Consider the following 25,250-nt stretch of genomic DNA (forward strand, 5'->3'; position numbering starts at 1 on the left):
CTGTTGGTACTATGACTGCCAACCAGTGCAATGCCTCACCTACTGGTGTGATCTCCACCTCCTGTGACACGATCCTCCTGCTGGTGCTGTGAATGCCTACCAGTGCAATGCCTCACCTACTGGTGTGATCTCCACTTTCTGTGACACAATCCTCCTGCTGGTGCTGTGAATGCCTACCAGTGCAATGCCCCACCTACTGGTGTGATCTCCACCTCCTGTGACAAGATCTTCCTGCTGGTGCTGTGACTGCCTACCAGTGCAATGCCTCACCCACCGGTGTGATATCCACCTCCTGTGACACAATCCTACTGCTGGTTCTGTGATTGTCTACCATGCTGCATTAGCCTTGCTTACTACCACTGTGGGTAATACTAACAATTTGCTTAAGCCCAATTTGTGTTGGGCCCCGCTTATAGCTGACTTACTCCAACCTACATGAGGCCACTTTTCATATATTATCAAGGCCACTTTACGTTCCCAATCCGCCCCTGTCTGGCATGGAAGAAATGTGAATGATAAATCAATGTAAATGTACCAGGAGGTATTGACAAGCCTTTATAACATTATCTTATACTGTGAAATTCTTACCCTTTTTCCAAGACAATTAATTTAACTTGTAAATTAAGTGAAAGGAAGACATGATATTTTCCAGGAGATGTATCAAGCCGTGGAGAGAGATAAAGTTGAGTATTTGCCCAAATCAAATGAAGCTTCTAACTACAGGTATCATTTCATGTACTGTGCTAGATAAGTGACAGAAGAAGATTGGGTGGTTTGGACATCTGCACTTTATCTCTCTTCAAGGCTTGATACATCTCCCCAAGAGTGCTGTATATAAACTATATGTCTGGCTGCAATACAGCAGGCCAGGAGCACCAGCAGGACAGTAAAGTAACAGTCATATCAGTAATAATTTGCGGACCCTGTGAAATTAGCATTCAGTAAAGACAGGAGACTCAGTCAATGAATACATAAAACATTTTTTAGTTTATGTGAAAATATAAAAAGTTTATTAAGTGGAATATTTAATAAATAATATTTGCTAGACATCTCCAACAACAGTCAGTTTTGGGTGCTGCCCACAAATATTAAACAGCCCCTGAATGTGTGTATTGGGGACTGCAATGGATATTTGAGATATCCATTGCGTTCCTCCTATTTTGAACACAAAAACAGCCACCAAAAGTTTCTACAGCAGATGGTAAACTGTGAAACTCACCAAGCTCCAGAATGTAAAGCATTTCTGAGCTTGGCTCCGCAGCTAATGCCATTTATAAATGGCTTTTGTAGCCTGTGGGCTACATTATGCAATAATTCCCAGGAGAAGGATCCTTGGGATCCCTCTGCATTACTGTCTGCTCTCACATACGCAGTCTGACGATCGCACATGTGAACTAGCGCAGCCGGGGTCTAAAGCCAGAAGTAAAATGATCGCATTAGCAATTATTTTACTTCTTATACATTGCAGGGACGGGAATGAGATTGGTACTCATTGTGGCATAAAAGCTACACCTCTGGACTCACAAATAGTCATCCTTCAGCACTCAGGAGAGGAAAACCCCCTTGGGGGGAAACCTCTGGGGAACCATGGCCTCAGGATCGCCCTTCCCTCTGGGCATTAAGAGGTGTACTAATAGAGGGGTCAGTATGTTATCCCAGAGCAAGGGATCCCGGTGGTTCTCATACCGATGCCGGGATCCCAGTACAGAAAAGACCAACACGGGTGAGTAAGGGGTGTTCTCCCTTCTACCCACCCCCCTAACCCTGCCTATCCTCAGTCTAACCCTAACCTCCTCCCTTTGTGCCTAACCCTCCCGCGGAGGTGCCTAATCCTAACCTCCGTCCCTACTGCCTAAACCTAACCCTCTCTTCCCCACAGCCTAACCACTCCCGGGGGTGCCTAACCCACCCTACCCACAGACTTACCCTAGCTTCCTTCCACCCGCAACCTAACCCTATCCTCCCTCCACCCGCAGCTTAATCCTAACCCCCCGCTTGATGCCTAAACCTAATCCTCCCTTCCCTGCAGCCTAACCACTCCTGGGGGTGCCTAACCTTAACCAGACCTATCCGCTGCCTAACCCTAACCCCCCGCCTGATGCCTAAACCTAATCTCCCCACCTGATGCCTAAACCTAACCCTCTCTCTCCCGCAGCCTAACAACCCCCGGAGGTCCCTAACCCTAACCCACCCTACCCGCAGCCTAACCCTATCGTCCCCCCACCTGCAGCCTAACCCTAACTCCTCCGCCTGATGCCTAACCCTCTCCCCACCCCCTAACTCCGCCTGTCCACAGTCTAACCCTAACCTCCCCCTTTGTGCCTAACCCTCCTGCGGAGGTGCCTAATCCTAACCTCTGTCCCTGCTGCCTAAACCTAACCCTCCCTCTCCCGCAGCCTAACCACCCACCCTGCGTTCCTGCTGCCTAAACCCAACCCTCCCTCCCTCGTAGCCTAACCACTCCCGGGGGTGCCTAACCCTAACCCACCCTACCCGCAGCCTAACACTAACCTCCCCCCACACGCAGCCTAAACCTAACCCAGTGCCTGATGCCTAAACCTAACCCCCTGTCTGATGCCTAATCCTAACCCTCCCTTCCTCGCAGCCTAACCACCTTCAAGGGTGCCTAACCCTTACCCACAATACCAGCAGCCTAAACCTAACCTCCCCTCACCCACAGGCTAAACTTAACCTGATGACTACACCTAATCCTCCCACCTAAACCTAACCCTCCCTCCCCCGCAGCCTAACTACCTACGGGGGTGCCTAACCCTAAGTTCCCCCACCGGCAGCCAAAACTTAACCCCCCGCCTAACGCCTAACCCTGCTGCCTGATGCCTAAACCTAACCCTCCCTCCCATGCAGCCTAACCTCCCCCGGGGGTGCCTAACCCACCCTATCCGCAGCCTAACCCTAACCTCCCCCACCTGCAGCCTAACCCTAACACTACCGCCTGATGCCTAAACCTAACCCCCCGCCTGACGCCTAAACCTAACCCTCCCTCCCCCGCAGCCTAACCACCCCCCTTCCCCTTGTGCCTGATGCCTACACCTAACCCCCCTTGCCCAGCCTTAAACCTATGATTATGGGATATGGGTGTCTGTATCCTTGCCCATTCGGAGTTCCAACGTCAGCATTCTGAAGAGTGTTGGGATCCCAGTGTCACTGTTCTGACTGCCATAAACCCGACAGCCGGCATCTTTACCGCATCTCCTAATAGGTAATGCATATGTCCCAACATTTGGAGCATGTGTCCGCAGCTCTCCTCCCAGGGCAGCTATTCAGGGATCACCCACTGCGTGAAGACGAAGAGGAAGAGATGAAAAATCATTGTTAGTGGATGAACAAGCAGAGAGACAAACTGCAAACAGTGGTGTGGTTGTGTAGAGAGAAAAATCTCTCTATGTAATATGTTACTCTAACTATTGAGGACATGGAAAATACCTAAAATAAGGACAATTATCCCAAAGGCCCATTGTTTTTATACAATACACAGACTGGGGGGATAAGTTCTCTCTTTTAGTAATTAGTGGGTACCTTCAGAAAAGAAATTTGACCAGTAAATAATAAAAGCTATAAATTGCTAACATTTAAGGGTCAAGGTTAGGTACGAGTTACCATTGCTGCGACGTTTTAATAGCACCCAAACTCACACCCTTCGTGGCCAGATTCAGCCTATGGGGCTACCGGCAAGTGCGGCTGTTGTAAGACAAACTCACACCTAATTAAACTGACCCCTTAGTTGTTAAATGTGATAAAATAGTAAAATATAATGGTGTAATTGTGGGCCTGATTCAGTTGTGGTTGTTGAAGCGATCGCTGCTGCAATCTTGCCGTTCACAATTGCATCGTGATTCTGAGCAGTCGTAGGCTGAGCAAGTCTCCTAGACACAGAGGGCTCTCCAGCAGCAACACAGGTCGCAATGGGTAATTTATGCACGCACATGGAACGGCGTTTAAATGGACCTAACATGCCTGTATACAGTTATCCACCCCCATTACCACCTCAAAAGCTGACTTCCTGTCAATCACTTTGCGATGGGATCCTCTATGTGAGCTTGATTTCATTTCATGCGCAGTGCAGCTTACACGCATGCACAATGAAAAAGCATTGAGCCACTTGGTGCAACAGCAGCTCTGCGTCCGCATCTGAATCAGGCCCCCTAAACAGTAAGGAGAAGGACTCTAGGGAAAGGACTATGTCACCATTATTATATGTAAAGATAGGGAAATGGTCACTTGTTACAGCTCCAATTCACATCATTTATACCATTCTGTACCATTTCATCATTTGGTTATTCTATGGGTAGATGTATTAAGCCCTGCAGAGTGATAACGTGGAGAGAGGCAAAGTGCCAGCTAATCAGCTCCTAACTGCCATATTACAGTCTGTGTGTTTAAAAAATGACAACCAGGAGCTGATTGGTTGTTAGTTTATCTCTCTCCACTTTATCACTCTCCCAGGCTTTGTACACTCCCCCGATCTGTATTGTTCTTCCCCGATCTGTATGTTCTGTGTCATGCTCTCCCTACTCTTCCTGTTTTTCTGTATTACAGTATGTTCTACATCTCGCAACCACCAAAAGTGTATGTCCTTCCTCTATATGTCCTATAGAGCAGTGGTTTCCAAACTTTTTTGAATCACGGCACCCTAGAATATCAGAATTTTTTTCACGGCACCCCTAGGCCAAAAATTTCTTATTGAGAAATTTAGAAAGAAATATTACATTAAGTAGATTGCGTTTATATGTCATCCTTAGGGTCAGTTGTGTGGTGAGGGACAAGATTTGCTTCTGTTTGGCCACAAATTGTATGACTGGCAGCCACCAGCACTGGTTTTGCCTATTATATTGACCATGAATAATTTAAATTGGTCCTGGACCACCAACCCAGGGCACCCCTGCAAGTGTCCCGAGGCACCCCAGGGAGCCACGGTGCACAGTTTGGGAACCTCTGCTATAGAGTATGCCACAATTTCTATGTTTTTGTATTGTGCCCCCACACCATCTGTATGTGCTATACCAAGTTGCCCCCTTCTGCATGTTTTGTATTGTCCGCTCTCCCCCACAATAGTCCCTATGTTTTATACTGTGCTCTCAATACCCCCCACCACACACACAATTACAAAAGTATGGTAACTTACCTCCTGCATGCTATTCTCCAGTCACTAATTCCTCTGCGACTCCTCCCGTCGTCTTCAACTGACACTTTGCAGATCTCTTTGCCGGTCACCCGACACTCTGCAAATCTCTTTGCCAGCACTTTGCCAAATGTTGATCTAAATAACCAGAATTTCCTGGTCAGACATACTGTGTGTGTATAATTATACTACTACATTTTGTTACGTACTTTCATTTTTATTCATTTGCAATTTATCTATTTTATTGACTTTTTATCCAAAACCCAAGATCTTTTCTCATAGAGACCCAAGTTATCTGCTCCAGCTTTTATCTTCCCTAGTGCTAGGACCATGTTAGTATCATACACTGGGCCTAATTCAGACCTGATCACAGCACCAAATTTGTTCTTTAATGGACAAAATCATGTGCACTGCAGGTGGGGCAGATGTAACATGTGCAGAGAGAGTATGGTAACTTACCTCCTGCATGTTATACTCCAGTCGTTGCTACCTCTGCGACTCCTCCGGTCGTCTTCAACTGACACTTTGCAGATCTCTTTGCCGGTCACCCGACACTCTGCAAATCTCTTTGCCAGATGATCTAAAAAACACAAAAGACTATCATTACGCATAGTACTAGTTTAAGTACAATAAAATGTCTGTGAGTCAACCTGTTTCCCAACTTTCCTTAAACCAAATAAGATACTTTCAAAGTTATCAATATCCATTTATCTATTTTATTAACTTTTTCATCCCAAAGCCACGATCCTGCCTCATAGAGACCCAGATTATCTGCATCCCCTGTATGTGTGCTTCTCCTCTATACTGCCCTCTTTATTCCTGTAACGCTACATTTTTATTCCTAAATATGTCATTCCTTCCTGCGCTTCTCCTAATTATGTGTCCTTGTACCTGTATTCCCTGGTCTGTCTATCTTGTCTTGCCTTTCAGCTGACTATACTGCACTCTGTCTTCCTTACCCCCCTCCATCATACCCTGCTATGTAGTACTCACATCTCCTACCTGTCTTCCTGCATGGTAACTGTAAAAGTCAGCAGCTGTAGATAGAATGTTACAGGAAGAAGCATTGTGATGTCACGGGCAATTGATGTCACAGGCTAGATGTGATGTCACAGTATCCAGCAGCAAAGCTCCACAGTTACAGCTATCTTACATATACATTTTCTGCATCAATTACAACTGGATGTACATGAGTTTCTAGTTTAAAAAAAAGGAGACTAGTGTAGAAAATGAAGTATAAGACAATGTTGTACAGAGTGACTCAATATATAGGTAAAGGGAAAACATAAGTGACAGGAATTTCTAGACTAAATCACCGCTTATATTTTATAAGGAAATAAAGCTCTTTATCTAAGAGGCTGAATTAATCATTTTCCGTTATGTGTGTGTGTGTATATATATATATATATATATGTAAACAGAAATGACAGCACTCTCTGTCAGTAATGGTAAATTCCGGTGCAGGGTCCTGGCAATTGATATACAAACACTCACTTCCTCCACAATGGAAAAAAGAAATTAGACCAGCACTCACGTTTGAAAGAAGAAAAGGGTTTTTATTCCTGACAATCCATCTGGAAATACCCACTGCTACGTTCCGCCCAACAGCTGTTTCAACGCTTTCAGGTTTTCATCAGGGGCAATCTGTCACTCAGTCCGGAGCCCTTTTAAGGAGTGGGGAGAGTGCCGAGGGTTTAGAAACCGGAAGTCCGTCAGCGGGACGCAGCGCGTCACACCCGCTGTCCGATTGGTCAGGTCCGCACACGTGGGATGCGTTACCAAGGTACACAAACCCGGCCTCCTCCTTGGTTACCCGCTCCGGCAGCGTGACGTAGGTGTAGACAGATCTATTTTCTGAGTACAGTGGCAGACAGGTTTCGTTGCTGCTGACTGTGTCTCCAGCCATAGGATTGTTTGTGGAGTGATTAACCCCACAGTACGCCAACAGTGTGGAGATATGTCAGTCCGGAATAACAAACAATAAAAGAATTATTAACAAATTAAGTAGAACAAACTGTGATAACTTGTACTGCAAGGGTATACCCAAAGGAATAAGTGTCTCAATTGCTATGTGCAGTGAGGTGCCATATGATGATAAAGCACAATAGTGGTCATATCTAGTGAGATAATTAAAATGTGAGCAGCCCACCTAAGAGACAATGGTGATTAAATAGTTGCCGTGCGGTATCAAAAACTGTTACCTATAGGTCAAAGATTGTCCTTAGTACAATACCCAGTATTCCCATGTTGTCTCCATACATGGTACTAACTGGGCCCAACACTGCTTAATTGCCAAGTTCAGATGGGGTTGGATGGACTCCAGTGTGGTATGATTGTATCAGACAATTATGTCCCTATGTAAAGATGCACAATATGATAGCACTATCGCTAGTCTCTCAATCATAATATATGCAAACATGTAAGGGTGGACACCACTAGTGGTGCCCAGTGTCTGAGAGACAGTCGAGAGGGGTGGAGAAAGTGCACCAGGTTCCTTGATACAACACCCAGTATTCCCACCTTGTCACCAAGTGTGGTACTGACTAGGCCCATCACTGCTTAATTGCCAAGATCAGACCGGGATCGGATGGGATCCAGTGTGGTATGGTAGTATCAGTCTCCATGGTATGGAGGATAGACATGCAAGATAGTGCAGGACAATCAAGGATTGGTAGGTGACAATTAATGAGGGCATGTCAATGATAGTGCGACATGACACACGGCGGTGTCTCAGAAAAATAAACCAAAAAGGTTTGACCAAATACAGTAATGTACAGAGTCAAAGGAAGCATCCTAAGCGGAATTCTTCATTGAGCCCATTTGGGGCCAATGTTTGTAGTCTATCAATCCATTGGTGTTCTCTCTGTAGAAGAATTTTGTTGCGGTCACCACCCCTCTGGAGCGGTGGGATTTGGTCCAAGATGCAACACTTAAGTTGGTTGATAGTGTGATTTGCTTCCCTAAAATGTCTGGCCACAGGTAAATTTGCAAAGTCACCTGAGGCCCCTCCTTGGGTGATGCTCTTTTTGATTGTGGAGCGATGTTGGCCTAAGCGTTCTTTTAGCATTCTGCTAGTTTTACCAACATAAAGCAGATTGCATGGACATTTCAACACATAGACCACAAATTTACTGTTGCAGTCAAGCCTTTGTCTGATGGTGTAAGACTTGTTATCCTGAGGGTTAATGAACCGATTGCCAAGTAGCAAGAAAGGACAGTTTGGACAGCCTGTACATTTATAAACCCCTGTTTTGGTAGTCAACCAGTGAGAAGATATACTCTTTTTCCTTTTGGAAAAATCTGTTACCACAAGCATGTCTTTCAAGTTTGGTCCTCGTTTATACGCAAACCTTGGTGGTTGTTTGATGGCCTTAGCCAGATTGGGATCTGTGCTAATGAGATGCCAATGTTCATGGATCTTTTTGCGAATGAATTTAGAAGCAGTGGTGTACATACTGACAAAATTGAATCTGTCATTGTCTCTGTTGGAGGAATTGTCTTTACTTGATAGGAGTTCCTCTCTCCTTATCTGGCCAATTCTTGTAATTGCCGTGTCAATCTCCTCTTTTGAGTATCCACGGTCAAGGAAGCGTTGACTCATGGACTGTAGAGCTGAGGGTATATCAGCAGGGTTAGAGGTGATACGTAACACTCTAAGGAGTTGTGAAAACGGTAAACCTCCTTTGAGTGGTGCAGGATGGAAACTGGTCGAGAGCAAAAGGGTGTTTCTATCAGAGTCTTTGCAGTAAATTCTAGTTGTTAGTGTATTGTTGGAGAGGAGAATTGATACATCCAAAAAATTGATTTCTGATTTGCTGAACGTGAGGCTGAATCTAATAGTGCCAGGGAGTGAATTCAGATGATCGATAAAGGTCAGGAGCGTCCCGCTGACGGACTTCCGGTTTCTAAACCCTCGGCACTCTCCCCACTCCTTAAAAGGGCTCCGGACTGAGTGACAGATTGCCCCTGATGAAAACCTGAAAGCGTTGAAACAGCTGTTGGGCGGAACGTAGCAGTGGGTATTTCCAGATGGATTGTCAGGAATAAAAACCCTTTTCTTCTTTCAAACGTGAGTGCTGGTCTAATTTCTTTTTTCCATTGTGGAGGAAGTGAGTGTTTGTGTATATATATATATATATATATATATATATATATATATATATATATACACACATAAAGAGAGAGAGATAGCTATGCTAACTATACTATCCCAATAAACCAGGAAACTCACGAATTATACAGTTTCTGTGGCTGGCTGACCTCAAGTCTGCATGTCACCTGGTTTGATCAGCCACACAACCTGTGTAACCCATGAGCGTATAAAGAGGAGACGAAATAAGAGTTGTCTTTTTTGCTGGCGCACTAGAAAATAAGAATTTACTTACCGATAATTCTATTTCTCGTAGTCCGTAGTGGATGCTGGGGACTCCGTAAGGACCATGGGGAATAGCGGCTCCGCAGGAGACAGGGCACAAAAGTAAAAGCTTTAGGATCAGGTGGTGTGCACTGGCTCCTCCCCCTATGACCCTCCTCCAAGCCTCAGTTAGGATACTGTGCCCGGACGAGCGTACACAATAAGGAAGGATCTTGAATCCCGGGTAAGACTCATACCAGCCACACCAATCACACTGTACAACCTGTGATCTGAACCCAGTTAACAGCATGATAACAGCGGAGCCTCTGAAAAGATGGCTCACAACAATAATAACCCGATTTTTGTAACAATAACTATGTACAAGTATTTGCAGACAATCCGCACTTGGGATGGGCGCCCAGCATCCACTACGGACTACGAGAAATAGAATTATCGGTAAGTAAATTCTTATTTTCTCTGACGTCCTAAGTGGATGCTGGGGACTCCGTAAGGACCATGGGGATTATACCAAAGCTCCCAAACGGGCGGGAGAGTGCGGATGACTCTGCAACACCGAATGAGAGAACTCCAGGTCCTCCTCAGCCAGGGTATCAAATTTGTAGAATTTTGCAAACGTGTTTGCCCCTGACCAAGTAGCAGCTCGGCAAAGTTGTAAAGCCGAGACCCCTTGGGCAGTCGCCCAAGATGAGCCCACCTTCCTTGTGGAATGGGCATTTACAGATTTTGGCTGTGGCAGGCCTGCCACAGAATGTGCAAGCTGAATTGTACTACAAATCCAACGAGCAATGGTCTGCTTAGAAGCAGGAGCACCCAGTTTGTTGGGTGTATACAGGATAAACAGCGAGTCAGTTTTCCTGACTCCAGCCGTCCTGGAAACATATATTTTCAGGGCCCTGACAACATCTAGCAACTTGGAGTCCTCCAAGTCCCTATTAGCCGCAGGTACCACAATAGGCTGGTTCAGGTGAAACGCTGACACCACCTTAGGGAAAAACTGGGGACGAGTCCGCAGTTCTGCCCTGTCCGAATGGAAAAAGAGATATGGGCTTTTGTGAGACAAAGCCGCCAATTCTGACACTCGCCTGGCCGAGGCCAGGGCCAACCGCATGGTCACTTTCCATGTGAGATATTTCAAATCCACAGATTTGAGCGGTTCAAACCAATGTGATTTGAGGAATCCCAGAACTACGTTGAGATCCCACGGTGCCACTGGAGGCACAAAAGGGGGTTGTATATGCAGTACTCCCTTGACAAACGTCTGGACTTCAGGAACTGAAGCCAATTCTTTCTGGAAGAAAAACGACAGGGCCGAAATTTGAACCTTAATGGACCCCAATTTTAGGCCCATAGACACTCCTGTTTGCAGGAAATGCAGGAATCGACCGAGTTGAAATTTCTTCGTGGGGGCCTTCCTGGCCTCACACCACGCAACATATTTTCACCACCTGTGGTGATAATGTTGTGCGGTCACCTCCTTCCTGGCTTTGACCAGGGTAGGGATGACCTTTTCCGGAATGCCTTTTTCCCTTAGGATCCGGCGTTCAACCGCCATGCCGTCAAACGCAGCCGCGGTAAGTCTTGGAACAGACATGGTACTTGCTGAAGCAAGTCCCTTCTTAGCGGCAGAGGCCATGGGTCCTCTGTGCGCATCTCTTGAAGTTCCGGGTACCAAGTCCTTCTTGGCCAATCCGGAGCCACGAGTATAGTTCTTACTCCTCTACGTCTTATAATTCTCAGTACCTTGGGTATGAGAAGCAGAGGAGGGAACACATACACCGACTGGTACACCCACGGTGTTACCAGAACGTCCACAGCTATTGCCTGAGGGTCTCTTGACCTGGCGCAATACCTGTCCAGTTTTTTGTTCAGGCGGGACGCCATCATGTCCACCTTTGGTCTTTCCCAACGGTTCACAATCATGTGGAAGACTTCCAGATGAAGTCCCCACTCTCCCGGGTGGAGGTCGTGCCTGCTGAGGAAGTCTGCTTCCCAGTTGTCCACTCCCGGAATGAACACCGCTATCACATGATTTTCCGCCCAGCGAAGAATCCTTGCAGTTTCTGCCATTGCCCTCCTGCTTCTTGTGCCGCCCTGTCTGTTTACGTGGGCGACTGCCGTGATGTTGTCCGACTGGATCAATACCGGCTGACCTTGAAGCAGAGGTCTTGCTAAGCTTAGAGCATTGTAAATTGCCCTTAGCTCCAGTATATTTATGTGGAGAGAAGTCTCCAGACTTGACCACACTCCCTGGAAATTTTTTCCCTGTGTGACTGCTCCCCAGCCTCTCAGGCTGGCATCCGTGGTCACCAGGACCCAGTCCTGAATGCCGAATCTGCGGCCCTCTAGTAGATGAGCACTCTGCAGCCACCACAGAAGAGACACCCTTGTCCTTGGAAACAGGGTTATCCGCTGATGCATCTGAAGATGCGATCCGGACCATTTTTCCAGCAGATCCCACTGAAAAGTTCTTGCGTGAAATCTGCCGAATGGAATCGCTTCGTAAGAAGCCACCATTTTTCCCAGGACCCTTGTGCAATGATGCACTGACACTTTTCCTGGTTTTAGGAGGTTCCTGACTAGCTCGGATAACTCCCTGGCTTTCTCCTCCGGGAGAAACACCTTTTTCTGGACTGTGTCCAGAATCATCCCTAGGAACAGCAGACGTGTCGTCGGGATCAGCTGCGATTTTGGAATATTTAGAATCCACCCGTGCTGTTGTAGCAGTACTGCTACTCCGACCTCCAACTGTTCCCTGGACTTTGCCCTTATCAGGAGATCGCCCAAGTAAGGGATAATTAAGACGTCTTTTCTTCGAAGAAGAATCATCATTTCGGCCCTTACCTTGGTAAAGACCCGGGGTGCCGTGGACAATCCAAACGGCAGCGTCTGAACTGATAGTGACAGTTCAGTACCACGAACCTGAGGTACCCTTGGTGAGAAGGGCAAATTGGGACATGGAGGTAAGCATCCTTGATGTCCAAGGACACCATATAGTCCCCTCTTCCAGGTTCGCTATCACTGCTCTGAGTGACTCCATCTTGATTTGAACCTTTGTATGTAAGTGTTCAAAGATTTCAGATTTAGAATAGGTCTCACCGAGCCGTCTGGCTTCGGTACCACAAATAGTGTGGAATAATACCCCTTTCCTTGTTGTAGGAGGGGTACTTTGATTATCACCTGCTGGTGAATTGCTTCCAATACTGCCTCCCTGTCGGAGGGAGACGTTGGTAAAGCAGACTTCAGGAACCTGCGAGGAGGCGACGTCTCGAATTCCAATCTGTACCCCTGAGATACTACCTGTAGGATCCAGGGGTCCACTTGCGAGTGAGCCCACTGCGCGCTGAAACTCTTGAGACGACCCCCCACCGCACCTGAGTCCGCTTGTAAGGCCCCAGCGTCATGCTGAGGACTTGGCAGAAGCGGTGGAGGGCTTCTGTTCCTGGGAAGGGGCTGCCTGCTGCAGTCTTTTTTCCTTTCCTCTACCCCTGGGCAGATATGACTGGCCTTTTGCCCGCTTGCCCTTATGGGGACGAAAGGACTGAGGCTGAAAAGACGGTGTCTTTTTCTGCTGAGAGGTGACTTGGGGTAAAAAGGTGGATTTTCCAGCTGTTGCCGTGGCCACCAGGTCCGATAGACCTACCCCAAATAACTCCTCCCCTTTATACGGCAATACTTCCATGTGCCGTTTGGAATCCGCATCACCTGACCACTGTCGTGTCCATAAACATCTTCTGGCAGAAATGGACATCGCACTTACTCTTGATGCCAGAGTGCAAATATCCCTCTGTGCATCTCGCATATATAGAAATGCATCCTTTAAATGCTCTATAGTCAATAAAATACTGTCCCTGTCAAGGGTATCAATATTTTCAGTCAGGGAAACCGACCAAGCCACCCCAGCACTGCACATCCAGGCTGAGGCGATCGCTGGTCGCAGTATAACACCAGTATGTGTGTATATACTTTTTAGGATATTTTCCAGCCTCCTATCAGCTGGTTCCTTGAGGGCGGCCGTATCTGGAGACGGTAACGCCACTTGTTTTGATAAGCGTGTGAATGCCTTATCCACCCTAGGGGGTGTTTCCCAACGCGCCCTAACTTCTGGCGGGAAAGGGTATAACGCCAATAATTTCTTAGATATTAGCAATTTTTAATTCATCTGATTCAGGAAAAACTACAGGTAGTTTTTTCACACCCCACATAATACCCTTTTTTGTGGTACTTGTAGTATCAGAAATATGTAACACCTCCTTCATTGCCCTTATCATGTAACGTGTGGCCCTACTGGAAAATACGTCTGTTTTTTCACCGTCGACACTGGAGTCAGTGTCCGTGTCTGTGTCTGTGTCGACCGACTGAGGTAATGGCCGTTTTAAAGCCCCTGACGGTGTTTGAGACGCCTGGACAGGTACTAATTGGTTTGCCGGCCGTCTCATGTCGTCAACCGACCTTGCAGCATGTTGACATTATCACGTAATTCCATAAATAAGCCATCCATTCCGGTGTCGACTCCCTAGGGGGTGACATCACCATTACAGGCAATTTCTCCGCCTCCACACCAACATCGTCCTCATACATGTCGACACACACGTACCGACACACAGCACACACACAGGGAATGCTCTGATAGAGGACAGGACCCCACTAGCCCTTTGGGGAGACAGAGGGAGAGTTTGCCAGCACACACCAAAACGCAGGGACAACCTTATAATAAGTGTTTTCCCTTATAGCATCTTAATATATTATAATATCGCCACACAAAATGCCCCCCCTCTCTGTTTTAACCCTGTTTCTGTAGTGCAGTGCAGGGGAGAGCCTGGGAGCCTTCCTAGCAGCGGAGCTGTGTAGGAAAATGGCGCTGTGTGCTGAGGAGAATAGGCCCCGCCCACTTTCCGGCGGGCTCTTCTCCCGGTTTTTCTGACAACCTGGCAGGGGTTAAATACATCCATATAGCCTCAGGGGCTATATGTGATGTATTTTTAGCCAGCATAGGTACTTTCATTGCTGCCCAGGGCGCCCCGCCCAGCGCCCTGCACCCTCAGTGACCGTTGGTGTGAAGTGTGCTGAGAGCAATGGCGCACAGCTGCCGTGCTGTGCGCTACCTTAAGAAGACTGGGAAGTCTTCAGCCGCCGATTTCTGGACCTCTTCTCTCTTCAGCATCTGCAAGGGGGTCGGCGGCGCGGCTCCGGTGACCCATCCAGGCTGTACCTGTGATCGTCCCTCTGGAGCTAGTGTCCAGTAGCCTAAGAAGCCATCCATCCTGCACGCAGGTGAGTTCACTTCTTCTCCCCTAAGTCCCTCGTTGCAGTGAGCCTGTTGCCAGCAGGACTCACTGAAAATAAAAAACCTAACAAAACTTTTACTCTAAGCAGCTCTTTAGGAGAGCCACCTAGATTGCACCCTTCTCGGCCGGGCACAAAAATCTAACTGAGGCTTGGAGGAGGGTCATAGGGGGAGGAGCCAGTGCACACCACCTGATCCTAAAGCTTTTACTTTTGTGCCCTGTCTCCTGCGGAGCCGCTATTCCCCATGGTCCTTACGGAGTCCCCAGCATCCACTTAGGACGTCAGAGAAATGTATTATTCAATACCAGTGTATATAAAACTGTAAGGCGGGCCCGCAAGGTGACATTCACAGGGAATAGGTAATGACATCCACTCGACTTGTTCACACCTGCTGGACGTGTTGGAAAGAGGTTGAGTGGACAGTGAGCGTGGCTGTGCCCTGTGGCACCAAGTGGCACCATTGTACCGACAGCCGGACTGCTGAGAATGGAACCTGGAGGTTACATAACTTTTTTTGTTTTAATTTCATCTCATGACACTCCACCCAAAGCTACTCTTCTGGTTATCCTATCAACTAGGACAACAATGAAGGTGACTCCATAACATTTCTTCCATTGTTTTTCCATGTCACAGAAACATTACATGTATGTTACAGGTGACCATCCTAATCATCTCTTCTTCACTTCACAGTAATGTCATTGTTAGTGATACATTATTTGGATCAAGCATCAAAAGGAAGCTTAGGTATAAGAGTCTGGCCGGCATATCAATTATTGCATGACAACCTTGTACCTGCGCTGTACTGTATGTAGACGGAGCATTTGGTTTTGCTAATGACTTACATAGACTCCATAAGAGGGCATGCCGACATAGCATATTGTTGAATGTTAACATGTATGATCTTAAACTCCATCTATAAATGTTCTATTGCGAGACTGCCAATATGCTCAGAATATTGCAACTGTGACAGATTACTTAGTATATACTAGCTGGAGTACCCTGCGTTGCCCTGGATTTTAAGAATGTCTGTTTACAAAAATAAATGTAAATATTAAACACATAGTATAAATAACATTATAGATCGCTGAATACCCGTGCTTTGCTATGGGATGTGGATGGTAAATTAGAATGATAGTTTGTTAATTTGTGTTGATTGGAGATCTAGTATATAGGCATATCTTGCTTCCCTGATGCACTTTTTGTGTAGTGGCCGCACCTTTTTTGGTCCCACAAGGGACCATGCTCTTCCCACTATACAACTCTCAGTCTGTGGCTTCCTGCTGCCTCCATTCCCCTCCTCACATGATGTCACTGGCCCTGTCACATGCAGCCCTGTCATCATTGAGATATCATGCATGTCCTGATATAGTGTGTGCTGCTGGCCCACTCCTAGGGGTGCTAGTGGTGTGTTACCCTCACAGTGTTTGTTCCCAGAGTGTAAGTCATATGTGTAGCAAGTTTGGTGTAAAGTGCTCCAGGCATTCCAGACTTATGCTGACTGCTGAAAAACTCTGTGCTGCTGCCTCACCCCTAGGGGTGCTAGGGGTGTCTTATACCACAGTGTTTGTTCCTAGCTTGCAAGTCATATGTGAACTAAATTTGTTGTAAATTGGTCCAGGCATTTGGGAGTTATGCTGTCTCCTCACATACTCTGTGCTGCTGTCCCACCCCTAGGGGTGTCTAACCCCCACAGAGTTTGTTTCCACAGTGAAAGTCATATGTGTACCAAGTTTGTTGTAAATTGCTGCAGGCATTCCAGAGTTATGCTGCCTGCTGAAATACTCAGTGCTGCTGCCTCACCCCTAAGGGTGCTAGGGGTGTCTTCCTCCCACAGTGTTTGTTCCCAGATTGTAAGGCATATGTATACCAAGTTTTGAGTACATTGCTCCAGCAATTCCGGAGTTATGTTGTCTCCTGATATACTCTGTGCTGCTGTCTGCCCCCCTAGGGGTGCTAGGGATTTCTAATTATTTTAGTTGCCTCCGCCGTGTTTTAATACGCTCATATGTAAAATTTCACGATCGTCGCTTGTAAACTGTGGATTTGTATAGAAATACAGAAGGACGGATTTTCGCTTTTATATAGTAGATACACTTTTAGAGTTTACTTTGATATGTGACTGTCATACTTGGCAACATTTTATAACAAGTTCCAGGGATGCTTGGTGGGTGAGCCCAGTGCATGGTGGAATGTCATGTGCGGATCTGTCTAGGAGGACCTTGGTGCACTACAACTCCCATCGTGTCATGTTTACAGGACTTTATTATAATGTGATGATTTGTTTTTAATTCATGTTAATTACTCATGTTCCCTACATTTTCATTTATACCACTTAATGTGCACATAACACAGTGTTTTTAGATCCTAATTCAGACCTGATCACTCGCTAGTATTTTATGCAGCGCTGCCATCAGGTCTGAACTGCGCATGTGTATGCACAGCAATGTGCAGGTACGTCGCACAGGTACAAAACGGTTTGTTGCTCTGCGATGGGTTTGTGCAAAGAATCCATTTACATGGGCGATCGCAAGGAGATTAACAGGAAGAAGGCGTTTGAGGATATCAACTGACCATTTTCAGGGAGTGGTTGGAAAAAATAAGAATTTACTTACCGATAATTCTATTTCTCGGAGTCCGTAGTGGATGCTGGGGTTCCTGAAAGGACCATGGGGAATAGCGGCTCCGCAGGAGACAGGGCACAAAAGTAAAGCTTTCCGATCAGGTGGTGTGCACTGGCTCCTCCCACTATGACCCTCCTCCAAGCCAGTTAGGTACTGTGCCCGGACGAGCGTACACAATAAGGGAGGAATTTTGAATCCCGGGTAAGACTCATACCAGCCACACCAATCACACCGTACAACTTGTGATCTAAACCCAGTTAACAGTATGATAACAGCGGAGCCTCTGAAAAGATGGCTCACAACAATAATAACCCGATTTTTGTAACTATGTACAAGTATTGCAGATAATCCGCACTTGGGATGGGCGCCCAGCATCCACTACGGACTCCGAGAAATAGAATTATCGGTAAGTAAATTCTTATTTTCTCTATCGTCCTAGTGGATGCTGGGGTTCCTGAAAGGACCATGGGGATTATACCAAAGCTCCCAAACGGGCGGGAGAGTGCGGATGACTCTGCAGCACCGAATGAGAGAACTCCAGGTCCTCCTTAGCCAGGGTATCAAATTTGTAGAATTTAGCAAACGTGTTTGCCCCTGACCAAGTATCTGCTCAGCAAAGTTGTAAAGCCGAGACCCCTCGGGCAGCCGCCCAAGATGAGCCCACCTTCCTTGTGGAATGGGCATTTACATATTTTGGCTGTGGCAGGCCTGCCACAGAATGTGCAAGCTGAATTGTATTACACATCCAACTAGCAATAGTCTGCTTAGAAGCAAGAGCACCCAGTTTGTTGGGTGCATACAGGATAACCGCAAGTCAGTTTTCCTGACTCCAGCCGTCCTGGAACATATTTTCAGGGCCCTGACAACATCTAGCAACTTGGAGTCCTCCAAGTCCCTAGTAGGTGCAAGGCACCACAATAAGCTGGTTCAGGTGAAACACTGACACCACCTTAGGGAGAGAACTGGGGACGAGTCCGCAGCTCTGCCCTGTCCGAATGGACAAACAGATATGGGCTTTTTTGAGAAGAAAACACCAATTTGACACTCGCCTGGTCCAGGCCAGGGCCAAGAGCATGGTCACTTTTCATGTGAGATGCTTCAAATCCACAGATTTGACTGGTTTTAAACCAATGTGATTTGAGGAATCCCAGAACTACGTTGAGATCCCACAGTGCCACTGGAGGCACAAAAGGGGGTTGTATATGCAATACTCCCTTGACAAACTTCTGGACTTCAGGAACTGAAGCCAATTCTTTCTGGAAGAAAATCGACAGGGCCGAAATTTGAACCTTAATGGACCCCAATTTGAGGCCCATAGACACTCCTGTTTGCAGGAAATGCAGGAAACGACCGAGTTGAAATTTCTTTGTGGGGCCTTCCTGGCCTCACACCACGCAACATATTTTCGCCACCTGTGGTGATAATGTTGTGCGGTCACCTCCTTTCTGGCTTTGACCAGGGTAGGAATGACCTCTTCCGGAATGCCTTTTTCCCTTAGGATCCGGCTTTCCACCGCCATGCCGACAAACGCAGCTGCGGTAAGTCTTGGAACAGACATGGTACTTGCTGAAGCAAGTCCCTTCTTAGCGGCAGAGGCCATAAGACCTCTGTAAGCATCTCTTGAAGTTCCGGGTACCAAGTCCTTCTTGGCCAATCCGGAGCCATGAGTATAGTTCTTACTCCTCTACGTCTTATAATTCTCAGCACCTTAGGTATGAGAAGCAGAGGAGGGAACACATACACCGACTGGTACACCCACGGTGTTACCAGAACGTCCACAGCTATTGCCTGAGGGTCTCTTGACCTGGCGCAATACCTGTCCCGTTTTTTGTTCAGACGGGACGCCATCATGTCCACCTTTGGTATTTCCCAACGGTTTACAATCATGTGGAAAAAACTTCCCGATGAAGTTTCCACTCTCCCGGGTGGAGGTCGTGCCTGCTGAGGAAGTCTGCTTCCCAGTTTCCATTCCCGGGATGAAACACTGCTGACAGTGCTATCACATGATTTTCCGCCCAGCGAAAAGTCCTTGCAGTTTTTGCCATTGCCCTCCTGCTTCTTGTGTCGCCCTGTCTGTTTACGTGGGCGACTGCCGTGATGTTTTTCCCACTGGATCAATACCGGCTGACCTTGAAGCAGAGGTCTTGCTAAGCTTAGAGCATTATAAATTTACCCTTAGCTCCAGTATATTTATGTGGAGAAAAGTCTCCAGACTTGATCACACTCCCTGGAAATTTTTTCCTTGTGTGACTGCTCCCCAGCCTCTCGGGCTGGGCTCCGTGGTCACCAGCATCCAATCCTGAATGCCGAATCTGCGGCCCTCTAGAAGATGAGCACTCTATAACCACCACAGGAGAGACACCCTTGTCCTTGGATATAGGGTTATCCGCTGATGCATCTGAAGATGCGATCCGGACCATTTGTCCAGCAGATCCCACTGAAAAGTTCTTGCGTGAAATCTGCCGAATGGAATTGCTTCGTAGGAAGCCACCATTTTTACCAGGACCCTTGTGCAACTATGCACTGTTTTTAGGAGGTTCCTGACTAGCTCGGATAACTCCCTGGCTTTCTCTTCCGGGAGAAACACCTTTTTCTGGACTGTGTCCAGAATCATCCCTAGGCACAGCAGACGTGTCGTCGGGATCAGCTGCGATTTTGGAATATTTAGAATCCACCCGTGCTGTTGTAGCAGTATCCTAGATAGTGCTACTCCGACCTCCAACTGTTCCCTGGACTATGCCCTTATCAGGAGATCGTCCAAGTAAGGGATAATTAAGACGCCTTTTCTTCGAAGAAGAATCATCATTCCGGCCATTACCTTGGTAAAGACCCGGGGTGCCGTGGACAATCCAAACGGCAGCGTCTGAAACTGATAGTGACAGTTCTGCACCACGAACCTGAGGTACCCTTAGTGAGAAGGGCAAATTTGGGACCCAGAGGTAAGCATCCCTGATGTCCCGGGACACTATATAGTCCCCTTCTTCCTGGTTCGTTATCACTGCTCTGAGTGACTCCATCTTGATTTGAACCTTTGTAAGTGTTCAAAAAATTTTTTAGAATAAGTCTCACCTAGCCTTCTGGCTTCAGTACCACAATATAGTGTGGAATAATACCCCTTTTCTTGTAGTAGGAGGGGTAATTTAATTATCACCTGCTGGGAATACAGCTTGTGAATTTTTTCCATACTGCCTCCTTGTCGGAGGGAGACCTTGGTAAAGCAGACTTCAGGAGCCTGCGAAGGGGAAACGTCTCGACATTCCCATCTGTACCCCTGGGATACTACTTGTAGGATCCAGGGGTCCCGTACGGTCTCAGCGCCATGCTGAGAACTTGTCAGAAGCGGTGGAACGCTTCTGTTCCTGGGAATGGGCTGCCTGCTGCAGTCTTCTTCCCTTTCCTCTATCCCTGGGCAGATATGATCTTATAGGGACGAAAGGACTGAGGCTGAAAAGACGGTGTCTTTTTCTGCAGAGATGTGACTTAGGGTAAAAACGGTGGATTTTCCAGCAGTTGCCGTGGCCACCAGGTCCGATGGACCGACCCCAAATAACTCCTTTTCCTTTATACGGCAATACACCTTTGTGCCGTTTGGAATCTGCATCACCTGACCACTGTCGTGTCCATAACATCTTCTGGCAGTTATGGACATCGCATTTACTCTTGATGCCCGAGTGCAAATATCCCTCTGTGCATCTCGCATATATAGAAATGCATCCTTTAAATGCTCTATATTCAATAAAATACTGTCCCTGTCAAGGGTATCAATATTTTTAGTCAGGGAATCCGACCAAGCCACCCCAGCTCTGCACAGCCAGGCTGAGGCGATCGCTGGTCGCAGTATAACACCAGTATGTGTGTATATACTTTTTATGATATTTTCCAGCCTCCTGTCAGCTGGTCCTTGAGGACGGCCCTATCTATAAACGGTACCGCCACTTGTTTTGATAAGCGTGTGAGCGCCTTATCCACCCTAAGGGGTGTTTCCCAACGCGCCCTAACTTCTGGCGGGAAAGGGTATACCGCCCATAATTTTCTATCGGGGGGAACCCACGCATCATCACACACTTTATTTAATTTATCTGATTCAGGAAAAACTATGGTACATCCCACATAATACCCTCTTTTGTGGTACTTGTAGTATCAGAAATATGTAACACCTCCTTCATTGCCTTTAACGTGTGGCCCTAATAAGGAATACGTTTGTTTATTCACCGTCGACACTGGATTCAGTGTCCCTGTCTGTGTCTGTGTCGACCGACTAAAGTAAACGGGCGTTTTAAAACCCCTGACGGTGTTTTTGAGACGTCTGGACCGGTACTAATTGTTTGTCGGCCGTCTCATGTCGTCAACCGACCTTGTAGCGTGTTGACATTATCACGTAATTCCCTAAATAAGCCATCCATTCCGGTGTCGACTCCCTAGAGAGTGACATCACCATTACAGGCAATTGCTCCGCCTCCTCACCAACATCGTCCTCCTACATGTCGACACACACGTACCGACACACAGCACACACACAGGGAATGCTCTGATAGAGGACAGGACCCACTAGCCCTTTGGAGAGACAGAGGGAGAGTTTGCCAGCACACACCAAAAACGCTATAATTATATAGGGACAACCTTATATAAGTGTTTTCCCTTATAGCATCTTTTTTATATATTTCTAACGCCAAATTAGTGCTCCCCCTCTCTGTTTTAACCCTGTTTCTGTAGTGCAGTGCAGGGGAGAGCCTGGGAGCCTTCCCTCCAGCCTTTCTGTGAGGGAAAATGGCGCTGTGTGCTGAGGAGATAGGCCCCGCCCCTTTTTCGGCGGCCTCGTCTCCCGCTCTTAACGGATTCTGGCAGGGGTTAAATATCTCCATATAGCCTCCGGAGGCTATATGTGAGGTATTTTTAGCCAAAATATGTATTCATTTGCCTCCCAGGGCGCCCCCCTCCCAGCGCCCTGCACCCTCAGTGACTGCCGTGTGAAGTGTGCTGAGAGGAAAATGGCGCACAGCTGCAGTGCTGTGCGCTACCTTTAGAAGACTGAGGAGTCTTCTGCCGCCGATTCTGGACCTCTTCTTACTTCAGCATCTGCAAGGGGGCCGGCGGCAAGGCTCCGGTGACCATCCAGGCTGTACCTGTGATCGTCCCTCTGGAGCTGATGTCCAGTAGCCAAGAAGCCAATCCATCCTGCACGCAGGTGAGTTCACTTCTTCTCCCCTAAGTCCCTCGTTGCAGTGATCCTGTTGCCAGCAGGACTCACTGTAAAATAAAAAACCTAAGCTAAACTTTTCTAAGCAGCTCTTTAGGAGAGCCACCTAGATTGCACCCTTCTCGGCCGGGCACAAAAATCTAACTGGCTTGGAGGAGGGTCATAGGGGGAGGAGCCAGTGCACACCACCTGATCGGAAAGCTTTACTTTTGTGCCCTGTCTCCTGCGGAGCCGCTATTCCCCATGGTCCTTTCAGGAACCCCAGCATCCACTAGGACGATAGAGAAATGCAGGCGTTCCCAAGCGTTTGCAGGGCGGGTGTCTGACGTGAATTCCAGTCCCGGACAGGTTGAAGTGATTGCAGCAGCTGAGTAAGTCCTGGGCTACTCAGAAACTGCACAAAATCTTTTTGTACCGCTCGGCTGCACATGCGATCGCACACTTGCACAGCTAAAATACACCCCCTGGTGGGCGGCGACTATGTGAACGCAGGACTGCAAAAAACAGCTAGCGAGTGATCAGGTCTGAATTAGCCCCATAGATCCTCCAGAAACCCCATGGGGCTGTTTTACTGGTCCATGTCAGGTTTGGCCATTCAAGTGTGAGGTCAAATTGATGAATAATCCTGGGCCTTAGATCCAGAGGTGGGATGGGCCTGTGTGTGGCCCGCTGTACAGTGAAGACATCGGATAACAGCCCACGTCCTCTCATGCTTTACAGTGTTTAGTTGCAGAATTGGTGGTGGGTGTTTGCTAAAGCACTGGGGCCCGTTACAAATACTGGAGTCTATTTACTAAGCCTTGGAGAGAGATAAAGTGGATGGAGATAAGTACCAGCCAATCAACTGCTAACTGTCATATTATAGACTGGGTTTGAAAAATGACAGGAGCTGATTGGCTGGTACTTTATCTCCATCCACTTTATCTCTCTCCAAGGCTTAGTACATAGACCCCATTGTATGCAGTGAATGTGGGGGTGATGAAATGGTTAAAAAATAGAAACTTTTTTGCTGGCATGCTACAGGGCCTAGTTATCACACACTTACCAAGTTCTTGGCTGCCAGTTGGGCGGGGTATGAAGCAACCATGTGGGCAGTGCAAGGGCATGACAGCAGAATCGCATCATCAAGGCATAGTATATAAATCCACGATTACATCATTGTAAAGCGGGGGAAGGGGCCATGATGATGGGATTCAGCAGGAATAGCGTCATCAGCCCGCCTGGACTGGTCACTTCACACGGGAAGTGGGCATCAGCGTGTGGAACTGAGGCGTTACTGGAGATATGCCTACACCTTGGTGCCTGCTATCCTGTAGTCTCCAAGACATTGCGGGAGAATAGGCAAGTACCATATGCTCTATCATGCGTTGGGATCGTGTAACAGACAGTTGGGATCCCAGTGGTCAGCATCCTGATGCCGGGATCCTGGCAGCCAGATTGCTGGTGGGGGTACGAGTGCAACAGAGCCCCAAGGGCGTAGCTACCATAGGTGCAGGGAGTGCATCTGCTATGGGGCACGGAGCTGAGAGGGGCCACCTTCTCTGTCACAGTGACATGTGTTATATACAGGGTGTAGCTACCATAGGTGCAGGGAGTGCAGATGCTATGGGGCCCAGAGCTGAGAGGGAATGCTCCCATTTATTGAACTTGCAATTTATATTACAATATAATACAATAAATAAATTAATAAATAAATATATAAATAATATATCACATCATGATACATAATATAACATAAATGAAATGCAATCAGCAATATACCAAGACATATCATCAAAGTAAAGAAATATGTACAAAAAAACCCCCAAAAACACAACAACAACCCACTTCATATTATTATCCTAGTATTTACACATTTTGTAAAGGAAAACTGAGCAAAGCTTTTTAGACCTATGCAAAACCTGTTCTTTAAAATAATCATAATCACAAAAATCTACGTGATGTGGAAGGATAGAAAAAGTACCAGCTAGTCTTTGAAAAAGGATTTCAGCCACCCACTCAAGGGGGTTTCAGATGGCCCCACCAATTGGACCACCTGACAGCATCCACCCTTTTCCTGTCTAGAGCCATCATCCTCTCCACCTCGTGCAGAATTAAATCCACCACCACTTCACAAGGAAGGATTTTATTTCTTAGGGAAACCTGACACCGTGCCATCCATTTGTGATATCTAACTACTAAACTGACTAAATAAATTGTGGTCAAATTAAATACACCATATCTTTTGAATGCTCCATAAGCCCACTCTGGGTAACTAAGCCCCGAAAAGGCACGGGATATCCAAAGCTCCTGAAACTCTCTTGTAAACTGTTACATTAAAGGGACACCTGATCAAGAAATGGGCCATTGTCTCCACCTCCCCTAGACATTCCTCCCGTGGACAACCACGATCATTGGCATTTCTCCACATCATGTTCCCCTTTACGTAAAGCTTCCCATGGAAAGAAAGCCAAGCAATGTCTCTAAACTTCAACGGTATCCTCTCTGAATTTATGAGAGCTAATCCAGCAGAAGCAACATCACTTGGCCAATCCCTTAGTGACAGCGGAACATAAAAATGGGTTCTCAAAATCCTCTCACCCAACTCCTTCCTGGAAAGGTTTTTGACTTCACCCACTTCCAGACCCCAAC

General features: G+C 47.1%; 1 protein-coding gene and 2 pseudogenes across 3 annotated transcripts in view; 1 reads left to right on the top strand and 2 right to left on the bottom strand.

Annotated features, from left to right (window-relative positions):
• LOC134902563 (colorectal mutant cancer protein-like) overlaps nucleotides 1–25,250 on the top strand; it is a 202,568-nt gene that overhangs the window by 85,094 nt on the left and 92,224 nt on the right. The gene's annotated exons all lie outside the window — the stretch shown is intronic.
• LOC134942365 (5S ribosomal RNA) lies at nucleotides 7,362–7,481 on the bottom strand (annotated as a pseudogene).
• LOC134950678 (5S ribosomal RNA) lies at nucleotides 7,636–7,756 on the bottom strand (annotated as a pseudogene).

Source organism: Pseudophryne corroboree, chromosome 1 (assembly GCF_028390025.1).
Source record: "Pseudophryne corroboree isolate aPseCor3 chromosome 1, aPseCor3.hap2, whole genome shotgun sequence".
In the NCBI taxonomy this organism is placed as follows: domain Eukaryota; kingdom Metazoa; phylum Chordata; class Amphibia; order Anura; family Myobatrachidae; genus Pseudophryne; species Pseudophryne corroboree.